This window comes from Pomacea canaliculata, linkage group LG2 (genome assembly GCF_003073045.1).
Source record: "Pomacea canaliculata isolate SZHN2017 linkage group LG2, ASM307304v1, whole genome shotgun sequence".
Taxonomy (NCBI): Eukaryota; Metazoa; Mollusca; class Gastropoda; order Architaenioglossa; family Ampullariidae; genus Pomacea; species Pomacea canaliculata.
Window position 1 is genome coordinate 17,618,320 of NC_037591.1, and position 12,453 is coordinate 17,630,772.

The 12,453-nt window shown below is 42.4% G+C and overlaps 1 long non-coding RNA gene across 1 annotated transcript in view; it reads right to left on the reverse strand.

Moving 5' to 3' along the window:
• Positions 1–12,453, reverse strand: part of LOC112558208 — a 30,482-nt gene that overhangs the window by 10,349 nt on the left and 7,680 nt on the right. The window contains exon 2 of the long non-coding RNA XR_003098093.1: positions 10,413–10,462. This is a non-coding gene — a long non-coding RNA (uncharacterized LOC112558208). The remainder of the gene's footprint in view (positions 1–10,412; positions 10,463–12,453) is intronic.

Consider the following 12,453-nt stretch of genomic DNA (forward strand, 5'->3'; position numbering starts at 1 on the left):
TGACTGTCGTGGTGAGCTGTCAGTACTGACTACTAATTCCAAAATATTTGCTGATTAATTAATAAGACTTCAAAGCTGATGAACAGATAGTATGAAGATGATGAGGAAATTTCTGTCGCTATGTATATGTGTATGAAGCTAATGAGAAAACATTATTTCCTGTATGAGCGAAGTTGTTTGTCCTCGTGTGTGTGTGTGACACGTGCGTGTACATCCGTGCGTGAAGTGATTGCTAGATAACAGTGTGTGTGTGTGCATGCGTGAGAGAGAGAAGGAGCAGCGTGAGAGACTAGTTATCCTATAAGAACTGGACCCGGCAGCAGAAATTATTTTCCTCGTTTAGAAGTCTTTAATTTCCGTCGAGCTGCAATCGGAATCAATGCACGTGGATTACACAATTCTCTGACCCCAATACCGAGCTGGAATATCAATGAGGTCGGACTAACAGCTTTGCCCAACAATTGGCAAGATGAAATACTCGGCAAATTTCTTCCTGCATTCTCCCTGTCCCCTTTCTCTCTTTCACTCACAAACACGCACACACACACACGTACACACAGAGTTCCTTCCCAAGTATTGTGGTCCATCTCATTCGAGGTGTATATCAGAGTCTCCATGGCGGTGTCTTGTCCTTTAGAAAAGTTATTTTTCCCCGCGTTGTGCCCTCCATTGTGCTCCGTTGTGCCTTCCATGAAAACTATGTCCTTAGGTGATGAAATTGTAAGATACAAAAATAAAATCCTAGACACCTCTAGAAACCAGGATCTTTGAATATTTTTGACTTCCACAGAAAGTGTCCCGTCGAGCAAGCGGCTCCATCCTGGACACCGCCATGTTTGCCAGCACCAGAACCGAGGAGACCGAAGCATCGAGGTGGCTGCATTTCCTTTTTTTATTGAATTATTTGCCCTTGGCTGTCTTGTTTCATTGACTTTCTCATCTGTGTGGACAGCATCATAAACCTCTTTCATGATCCGTCTCGTGAGCTACTGTCGTCTGCTGGAAGCCGAAAGCTTAGAGGGATCGTCCTGTTTCCACAGACCATCCACAGCAGTGTTGGTGTAGCCAGAGCACGGCCCAGAGATTAGCTGGACAGAGTCGGCTGCCCTTGACGGCTTTTTTATTCTGTCTTTTCTATACTTCCTTTTTTTCTACTCCTTCCTATTTCTATCTCTATGTTTTCGATCTCTCTCTCACACAAACACACATGAGAGAGAAAGAGAGAGAAGGAAACGAATGCTATGACACACTCATACTTTCAAACTGTTGAAAAATTTTAGAAAAGAAAATAGAAATTAGTTTTTAGCAAACAATCAAAAACCCATAAATTTAACCTGTTTAATTAGCAGGAAATACTACGATTTATTTATGTAATATGTCAGTCAGTGACCTAGACAAACCTGGTATATTCACCTGATTGTACAGAGTTTGATAAAATTCTTATTGTCTTTAAACAAAGGCCAATAACGATTCTCTGATTTGAATCTTGTCACAATGCCAATGAGATATAAAGAACACAAGATATATATCTGACTATAAATAGCTCGGATGAATCACGAAAACCCTGTTATTTCAAGCGTAAAAAATCCCCTCTTTTTCGAAAATGCAATCGCAGTTTTAAAAAAAAAAAAAACAACAACAGTCTGACCTGTAATGTTAGAACTGAAGCCCGGAATGTTTGCGGATGCCAGAGTAAGTGGAGTAACGCTGATTACTATCTCGCTCTTTCCAGGCAAAAATTAACTTCATTCACCACTGCCACGAGTACCACCCTCTTGCCCCATGTTTAGCAAGGGTCGGGTGTGTGTGTGTGAGGGGGAGAGACTGACATTATCACGAAACCCTCTTTCTTCTTCCCCTCTGTCTGCTGGATTGTTTACTGAGTGCCAAGGAAAGCGAAGAAAAGAGGAGATAGAAGCGGAGATTACAAAACACAAATAATTCGCTGAGCAATAAAAACCTGATTTTAAAGCCTTCTTTACCTTATAAATAACCCCGAGTAGTATAAAAATATCTGAGAGATTACACTACCGACGGAAAGAGAACCACGACCATAAAGAGGAGAAAATGTTTCTAAAACACTACAGACATTCAAAAACTTACTCATCCAAACTAAGAAAAATGTTTTAAAATACTTTGTCAAAATTCATTTTAAATCATCTGATTCATAAATTGAATGGGATTTGTCTATGTCAGAAAAATTATGTCTGTTCCGCTGACCTTTCAAGATGTAATGTAAAACTGATTTTATATTAATAACAAGCAAAACATTAAAAAAGGAGTTCACATTCTAATGTCGAGGGCTTAAAGAGGATTCTAGTAATGAAGCCGATGTCACTGTTGTATAGGTTTTATTTGCGACATTGACTATTCTTTAACTCCCTTACTCTCTCCCAGGACTTTGACTTTCTCCCACCCTCCTCCTCCTCCTCCTCATCATCATCATCATCGTCGTCGTCATCGTCGTCATCATCATCATCATCAACAAGCAACGAAACAGCAGCAGCAGTAGCAGCAGCAGCAGCCGTCTGTAAGCACGTGCGCGGCTTTAATCTTTTCATCGATGTGCACAACAGCCGCGGCTATTTTAAGATTTGCCCTAAGAAACCGTCAGTGGTCCTTATGAGCCACACAGATTACGGTCAACTCTGCTTTGTAAATCGTATTTAATTACATGTGACGTCAATAACGGATAAAACATGTTCAGCTTCTTGGACGTCTGCTCAGTTCATTTCCTCGTCTGTCAGTAATTTGGTATGGAACTGACTAATTGAAAGCCGCATAGAAATTGTACATAAGGTAAAGAAGTCTTTATTCTGTTTCACGTAACGCCAGTGTGAAGGACCGGGGTCACGGGGTCATCCGCGGTTGAGTGCTTTCACACAGGAAGGACATCATTGTTGATGACGTCAGGCACACCAGGTCAGCGTCATTGAGGTCAGCATCAAAACTAACGCGTCAAACGGAAACTGGCGCTCGCTATGCTTCAACTGCTGCAAGTCACGTGATCTCCTACATTACGTCTCAAGACGATGGCAGTGACAACATGAAAGGAGCATATTGAACTGACAGTGTCACGTGTGCTTGCTTTTTCTTTCCTTGAAAATGTTATTACGGGTAGTGCTTTTTTTGTTTTGTAAAAACCTCGCTTATTTATTTATGTTGCAGATGATGTGATGTCTCAGCATTAATGTTATTTAGTAAGTAGTGCTGCTGACCTGAGCTTATACGCAAAAAAAAAAAAAAAAATCGAAGTAAATCAATCAATGTCTAGTTTCGCCTTTCAAAGGTTTTAGTCCATTTTGATCTGTGGGATGTAGGTTCAGGGAGAAGGAAAAAAGAAGAGAAAGAGATAGCTACGGAGGCAAACAGAGAGTACGACGAAGAGCGTGAGAAAGAGAAATGCAAAGCAGTGTAATGTGATGGCATTATGACATCAGACTAACGGCATGTGGGGCGCCCACGACTCGCAATCGATTGTCCGGCTCTCCCCCTCCTAGTCTCGGCTAAGCCGCAACATGCACTTCAGTAGTTGGCGGGGCCAGACTCGGCTAGCCCAGCAGCTGCACTCAGCTACATCAGCACCCAGGACAAAACCCTGGATGTATGCATTTGCCTTTTCAATCGATCAACCTCCCAGATACCTCCGCTAACCGTACAGCATGCAGCACCGTACAGCTATGATGTACAGCTGCTGCACACACAAACCGCGCTGACAGACAAACAAACACCCACGCACGCACACACACTGTGTACACACTGCCCACACAGCCACACCCAACATATACTAAACAGCAGCACTGAAAACTTACAGAGATGCTTGCAAAGATTTAATGTCTGTGGCATGAGAGGCTGTTTTCAAATATGATAACCGTTATATTTATTGCCTCACTATACCTGAACATGACAACAACGCGAAAAGTAAAACACAACGATGAAAGGCAAACTTGTCCATTCAATTCACATCGCACGGACACGTGAGAACTGCTGGCAATACTTTCATCGACAAACACACGCTTGTGTCCAATGCGTGCAGTGTGTTTGTGAGTGCGTTGTAAGTCTGATTATGCTTATGTGGTATACGTGTGTGCGCCCGCGCGTGCTTCAGCATGCCCACGTGCCTGTCTGAGAGCTGAGAATGGAGAGTGGGGAGGCATCCACATGTAAAATCAAATGCCGTGGGTATTACATTCTACCGCGGGGCCTTATTAGCCTCTCCTCTGTCTCCCTCCTCCCCGGTCATCAGCAGGCCGCTCACCGCCCTAACAAAATCATTGCACGCAGCGAAAGGCACAGCACCGAGGCCGCACCGCCCCCTACACACAGGCCCCTGTTGCCTTCAGAGTCAATTAGCCCTGGTCGGCGGGCGTTACGCAATCAGAGAAAACTGCATTACTGCCTTCCACAAATACAGTTAAGCCTGCCACAACGGCCATCTCGCCCGCTTCTTCTCCATTACCACACGTCGCGGCGCAGCGAGACTTGCTTCTTCTTTTGTGTGCCAGACTGTGGACTGGCGAGGGCGCCTCTCACCTCAACTTTCTAGACCTGCTGATATGGACAGGCCCTCGGAGAGGTTCTCCTACCGGTATATTATATTATAAACGCATTATCTTTGACGTCACTGTGGATGAAATCCATCCTCAAGTGCATTAAAACCTGTTAATTTTGGCTACTTGCAGACCGCTTCCCAAGGATTGTCGTACGATGAAATGACCGAACTCTACACGTAGAGCACATTATGTTAGAGGAGGAGGAGGACGACGATGACGATAATGATGATGGAAGTACGAGTGACCTATACAATGTCATAAACCTCACCGGACCACCCGACCTGTCGGCTATCAGTTGTCGACAGACCTCTATACCGTCAAGTGGTCTGTGTCTCTGGTGTGTTACCAGGCATGTCCCACAGCACCGATGGGGTTCTGAGATACCGCGTATCTCTGCAAAACATCTTAATGAAATCGCTTTCTGCTCCCGCTTGAGACACAGCAGATTGCCGGCCTGGAGTTGGAGCAGAGATAAGCTGGGGAAGCCTCAGACACGAGACCTAACTCCGACCTGATAATCTGTACAGGTTCCTGAGCATCCAACTTCTCTGCCAGCATCAGCAAGTATGAACTTCATTAGACAATGATGGTGGATGAGAAGACAAAAGATTTTCTTCTGAAGCAGAATCAACCGATTGCATTACTAATACTTTTTCTCAAAACGAGACAGAAAGTATGAATAGTTGATCCTATGCAAAGTACTCCCAGTAAACGTCTGTGACTTGACATTTGCCCTGGTGCCATCGTAGAATTAAAGACAGACTTATTTCTTACTTTCTCTTTCTCTCATATATATATAATAAAGCCAGGTGATAATGCCAAGAGCAACTTCCAGAGGAAAAAATTCGAATGCAAATTTGGAACTCTTGCAACAAACGATACACGCGATCAAGGCACGAGGCATCCGTATCTTACCCTTTCAATTACAAGACAAAAAAAGGTTAGCACGGGAATCAACGAATCCACGTATACACCGATTGGTCCGCAAGCAGCGCAATGGCCAGGAGAGGCGGGTCTTGTCTGATTCCCCGAAGGAGAGACCGCAGGTGGAGCCACAGGACAAGCATGATCTACTTAGCTGCCACCGATGACCTCGTGCAGGTCACTTCCCCAGTATGTCCCCAGTGCGATATCCTTTTAGAACTGCCAGAACAAGATGCCCCCGCTGCTAAACCAATTTTAGAGGAACAATGAAAACCTAACTCTAACAAAAAAAATTAATGTTTTTTAACTTTTCAACAGAACAGCTGTCGTATATTGGTTCTTATCTAACAGTGATGACACAAAGAACGATGATTCATTTCATACCCTTCTACAGCAAACACAATTGTTATTGTCTCGTCATTCTCGTAATAATTTTGTTGTATGCTAATTGTGCTCATAGATTGGTGATGGTAAAGCGTATCAGAAGGAAGAAAAGAAATAAATGCAACAGAAGAATGAAATAAAAACGAGAGAAATGTAACTGAATGAAAGACTAAACAAACAAAAGAAGGTAAAGTATGTCCCCGTGATGGATGAATCTAATACAGGTCTTTCCCATTGCCCGTGTCCCTTTCATGAAGCCAACGGCCTATCTCCAGCACCAGACACGTAGGTGACAAGAGACTGGAATCTTCCAGAAGCAAATCAATGGAAAGTGTGTCTGGACCGCTTGTACTCTCAGATTGTTCTAACAAGACTTGAAATTGCTCCTAGCCTTCCAGACCATTTAAAGCCTCGAGGCAAGAGCTGAGTGAGGCGACAGCACCAGACACTGTTTGCTGTGCACTGGTCAACAGATCGCATTGACCTCCTGCCCCGTGGTGACAATGGCGGAGTGTTTGTGGGAGGGCGCTCTAACATAATACTGAGTGGACCAGCAGCGTGTAGAGGGCGCCTCCGCTTTGTCAACCAAATCATTTTATGTTTAACCCGTCAAAGGTATCAAGCTATATTTTTCTCTTTGAGTCTTCCCGCCCTCAATCACGTTTTCGTCGGAAAAAAATGGCGCGTGGCAGTGTAGGTTGGTTTCTCTGGACGTAGATGTCGCTCCGAGAATACAACGTTCTTGCTTTTTAACCCTCGTGTATTCATGTGCAGACCTGTGCCCCTGACACAACAAACATGTGAAACTTCCACGACTGTCTTGGAGGTGTAAACTGATACTTGTTCTATAATATTCTTTTTAAAGAAAAATATCATTCTGTTATATTTTTTTAATATCCCAGCGGTGTCATTTTATTTGTACACCTCACCTCACATCAAAGATGTTTTGTTTTGTCGGGATCTTGATTTTCCTGCTCATTTGCTGCAGAGACCAGGGTAAATACTGGTAAAGCCTTGTAAAATTTGTGTCTAAAACTGGATGAAAATAGTATTTTTTGATTGGTTTATTATTATTATTATTATTATATTATTATATTATTATTATTATTATTATTATTATATCGTAGAGCAGCAGTAGTGGTGACAGTAATAATAGTATAGTAATGGCGGTTGTGTGAGATACTAGCAACAGTCACCATAACTACCGTCAGTATCATTATTATCAGCAGCATCTTGCTAAATCAAAACAAAGCTATATATAGACTCTCTTGTCCAGTTTGAACAGTACAAAAGTGACACAAGGCAAGACCTGTCCCTTTCTCGTGCAAGGTGCCTCCATGACACTATAGTGCACTCCCTGATGTGGTATGGAGGCTTGCCACTGCCGCACTCCCTGAAGTCGTATGGAGGAAAAGGCAGACAAAAGGTTTGTGTACCAAGCAGCCTAAGTGGAATCTATCGATTTTGAAACCCATCGCCAAAGAATTGTATGTGGCAGCACTGGCAGCTTGTGACGTGCGCCCACATTGCACGCCGCCTCTCTCTCTCCCCGACTTCTCGTGCATTCTCGTGGTGGCGTGAGCGAGCGAGCGAGCAGGCAAGTGAGCCATGAACGTGGCAACACATGCTAGAACATGCAATAACTCGCTTGAGTAGACTGCAGATGGACAAGGACGGAAGTTCCGCCTAATGCGAGCCCCGGCGCCTACAGAGCCCGTTAAAATGAAATAGGCGTTACACGGCGATCCATTCTTATTTGGCCCTGCCAGCCACCGTCCACGTGCCAGTGACGTCACCTGAAGCTAACAATGGACCTCAAACACCCGTCTCCCCTTTCCTTTTCCTCCTGGGTGACGTCACCGCTGTCTATATTGAGGTCGAGGCATTACATCTTAATCATGGACTAGGGAGGGACTGGAAGTGGGGGAGTTGCTGGAGCGAGCGGGCGGACTGGGGGAGTTTGCCGAGCACCAGGCACCGTGAACAAAGGTTCAACAATCTCTGCAGAATATAACAATCGAACTTGGGTTTAAAAAAAAAACGGAAAGATGAAAATGAAAGCATGAACTAGAACTGTTTGTCGTTTTGGATTTTTGAAGAAAGAGAGGAAAATAAAACAATGATCATTAGTAAACACTCATGTCATCATTTGCGGGAAGACATCCACGCGTCGTTTATTGAGCAATGCTGGAACAATCTTTGTGGAAACTTTCAAATTAAATATAAATTAAAACGAAAAGAAACATCATGGCCGTGGGTAAGATGCAATATGCACACATACACCTATGTTAGATATTCTTTAATGGCGACAGGTGCTGATGGTCTTGTGCCAGGCGCTAAACTCTTCCAAAGGTGCAAATCAAATGGCTACTCCAGAGGTGAGCTAAGGTCTCTGGAGAAACTTTACAGGTAGTGTCATTGGAGTTAAAATGATATGGGAAATTTTCAGTCATGAAATCTTGATTTCATCTCCTAGATATATAAATCAGCAATAAATATTAAAGGAAAAAAAAACTGTTCTGCAGTTTCACAACTTTAAACACTCGTCAGTTTTGCCAGGAGTCTTGACTATGTAGTAATATGAAGATAGGGAAATGTAATCCCCTGTATCTACATAACCAGATAAAAAAAGGTTTGCAACAGTCCACCCCTATCCTATGAAAATTGACAGGATCAGTATCAACAACACCTTTCAGCAAAAACTAAACTTTATGAGCGTATCACATGCACCGTACTTGGAGGATCAAATAGTTTTGAACCTCCCGGCTGTTTATAAGCTAAATTCCATTGCTTCAGGTGAACTGCAGACAAATTTCGTAAGGAATACAGTTTAAAAGTGGACTTAAAATATTGAATTTGTTGTCCCCATGGCCACAGGCAGGATTCAAGGTCTTCGTTCTAACTGAACGTGTTTTCGCAGATGTCATGGATTTTCCGCGGGTGATGGGGCTGTATCCGTTACAGAGAATTATGGTACAGGATCTGTATAATCTTCTTTGAATAAAAATCCTTTTCGAGCGAAAATCGATTTTTGTGTCCAACAGTTGGCGTTGGGAGACAGTTGCTGAGACAAAGCTGCGCGTTTTAGTTGCGATAAGACGCACTGTAGCTCGTAGCGCCATCTTACTTTACCTCTGACCTTTTCAGGGTGCTCGCGCTTCCGACAGCGGGATGGCTTCTGATCGTTCGTGTTGTGCTGCCAAAACAGTTTAACTTTCAGTTTTTTCTGTGAAGTTTTGTTAATGCATATCTACCTATACTTCAGATCTCAGAACATTTTTGTTTTTGTTTTTGTTGATACATATCTCGGCGTGATCAAAAGACTTAACTTTTTATATTTTTCATAGCAAGTGAGTAAACAAACAATATCAATAGAGGCATTGATATAAAATCTCATTGAGTTACTGCTTGTATCTGGATGACAGCAAACTGGCAAGCACCACTGACCAGCAGAAGTTCACACCTTTATTTGAACTTCCTTTTGCCTGTACTGTAGGCGAGAAAAACAACTCAGCTTCTTTGCATCTCTGTTCTCTGTGTTGTTTTATCATATTGTGAGTAGTCAAAGATTTAATTACTCAATTCAATTTTGCTGGTCGAATTTGTATTTTGATATTTCTATAATGAATAAAATTAATATTTAACTAATAAGAAACATATGTTGAGCAATGTAAAGACCTTTGCAGCAGATGAGTGAGATATAGTACTACGGTTGTTCAAAGGTTCCATTGTTTACTCCTTACTTCACTTACAGGATACTGTTATGTTACTGCTGGAACTCTAAACCGATGTACAAACGATGTCTACAATGACCAGAAGGTCACAGAGTGACAATAGCTTCAAGGGGTGGATGAATGAACTTCCTGTCTACCCAAGTCATTAGGTCACTCGGACAGCTCACAACAATCATGTCTCAGCCACCAGGCCATCAGGTCAGTTTACATTGGTCACTAGCTCACTGGGCATCAGGTCTCTAGCATCAGGTCACTGGATTATCGCCACCTTCATAGTCAGTCCTTTTTTTTATTCCACCTTCGTCTTTCATGCAACCCTGATGGACATTTTTAACTCGAAACAAAAAAATCTGTCTGTCAAACCAAACTTATTATACATATACATAACGTACGTAAACCTGTCCCACAAAAATTATAATAAAGTGTATCGCTGGATAAATACATTAAAAAAAAGTACTGATGTATTGGTGTGTATTTAAATAGATATATAGTTTGGAGAGATACTATATCAACTATTTTTTCATTTGGTTATCTAATTTTCTAAATATATTAAATAACTTTCTCGAGCTTCTAAACCTTGGTGTACAGCTCTGTGGCTTCCAACCCTTTTATACAGTTCTTTGTTTCTGTTCGCACTGGGCACCTCGTCTGCCCACGGCGTGTCCAGTGAAGCGTGTCGAGTGAGAGTACAGCCGAGAGCTTTGTGCTATTTCCGTCGCGCACCCGACTGCCAGCCCTTCGATTGTTTCATTTTTTACCATTAGTTGGCCGCTTAAATTAACACAAGAAGAAAAATCAATGAAAATATCAGACTTACAGGACTCTTCCTGCAGGAATCACCAGAAGCAATACAAGCATCCACTGACTCTGGAACAAGCGAACAAAAGACAAACTAAATATAAAAATAAGATCATTAAAGACAGAAGAACCAAGATTCAAAAAAAGTTATGATTTAAACGAAGAAGCATGTAAGTACAGTCAAAGAAATCAAGAAAGAGATATATGTACATATGTGTATGTTTTATGTATTTAGATGTGAGTATTCTGTATGTATATACACATTTATATACATGCATTTATTACTTGTACTAGCGACAGTGATATCATTAAAGGGTGTTGCAGAGGACGGACGCCTGGTAGCCACAAAAATGCCGTTATGGTTCGTTACAGTGTTGGTCTGGCATCAGAAACACCATGTCTTACTATTGATCTTCTTGATTGACATTTTCCTTAGGCTCACCGTCTCTGCTTGTTCTCCCTATACACATGCTGCGCTCATGAGGATCGAACAGAAGCCAGCTAACAATACAAAGCATCAGAAGCTTTGGGGGCGTTCATCAGGAGGGAACAGCGAATACTATATAAAATAAATACGAAAATCTATACTTTCCAGTCATGCATTGCGACAGGAGAAAGAAATAATGAGTTATAAATACGCAGGCCTATTCTTTGCAAACACTGTTTACGGCCATTGGCATGTCGGAGCCATGAGCCTGAGCCGCCACCGGCATGTGGGAACCATGAGCCTGAGCCTCGCAAGCAGCCGTCACTGGCTCAGTGTCCTCAACAAACCTGTGTCACTAGAACTACTGTCATCCAGTGTCACTAGAATTACTGTCATCGTCATGGCGGACTTTGCAATCGTACTTTGTTTCCTAAAACCTGATGCCAGACAAGCACGCAATAGCTAAGGGAAGAATGTTTTATGGAGACCGGTGGCACTGCCACCCCACACTCCATCCCCACCCGGAGGAGAGGCTGTGTGCGGCTGTTTAGTTGTGTGAGCACGTGTCGATAGCTTGGCTAGCCGGCCGGTGGCTATGGATCGCCATAGAGATGCACACAGCAGTGAACAAAGTGTCAGCAGCAGCAGACCACACGGTTACACAAGAGAAGTCACTACCAGGGGCTCGATGAGACAGACGTGGCATCATTAACCTCTAACAAAACAAGACCCCGGGTCTCTATATGGGCTTTTCATCGATTTGGTTTGATACAGAAAGCGCCGTTAGACCAGATACAGAATCCAGTTACAAACGGAAACCTGCTGATTCAAAAAAAAATGATTAAGACTGGTATTCATGAAACATGTTTAACTATTCTTTTACTATATACGGTGTGAGTAAATCTCCTACCTTCAAAAAATTCTGAAACTTCATATTTAAGGCCTCCCGGTAGGCCTACCCACAACTTCTTCTCATCTGATAATTTACCAGAAGGGGTCCCCGGCGATAAAATAAATCTAGCCGCCAAAAATGGCTTAGATAAAATCGAACAGAAACAAACACAGAAAGTTTAGAGACCTGATAAACAACCTGGGCAAAGATGACTGAGAAAGTTGTTTAATATACCGCCATTTGTTGATATATTAATCTGAAGTTAACAGAAACATTAAAGCGGAAGTGAACATCGCAGACGACATTTCTCCCTTTGAATTTTTCCTACATAGATTAATCTTGTCTTCAATTATGTTTTCCTGTGGGCCAATTTATTTCAAATGAAAACAAATCAATATCCTTGCTGCCTAAAATTTTTACGAGGGTCATCACTTGGTCAGGAAGAAGAAACTGAAGTTTGTGCAATTTTTTTTTTTTGCGTGTTTTTCCCTTTTATTTTCATTTTTTTTTTGCACCGTTTTGTGGAGTTCCTTCTGTGCCAGACTGTTCTTCACCTCTTCAGCGGCTCATGTTCTCTACCCAGGCTAGGGCAATGTAACTTATGGGTAAATGGCCAATTATCTTGAATACAAACCCACTGCTTTGGCTAATATTTGACTATAGTACGTTGACTAAAGTTCCGATGTCCCAAATATTCGCTCCAAACTATAAACTATAAAATATTCGCTGGCACAAACAACC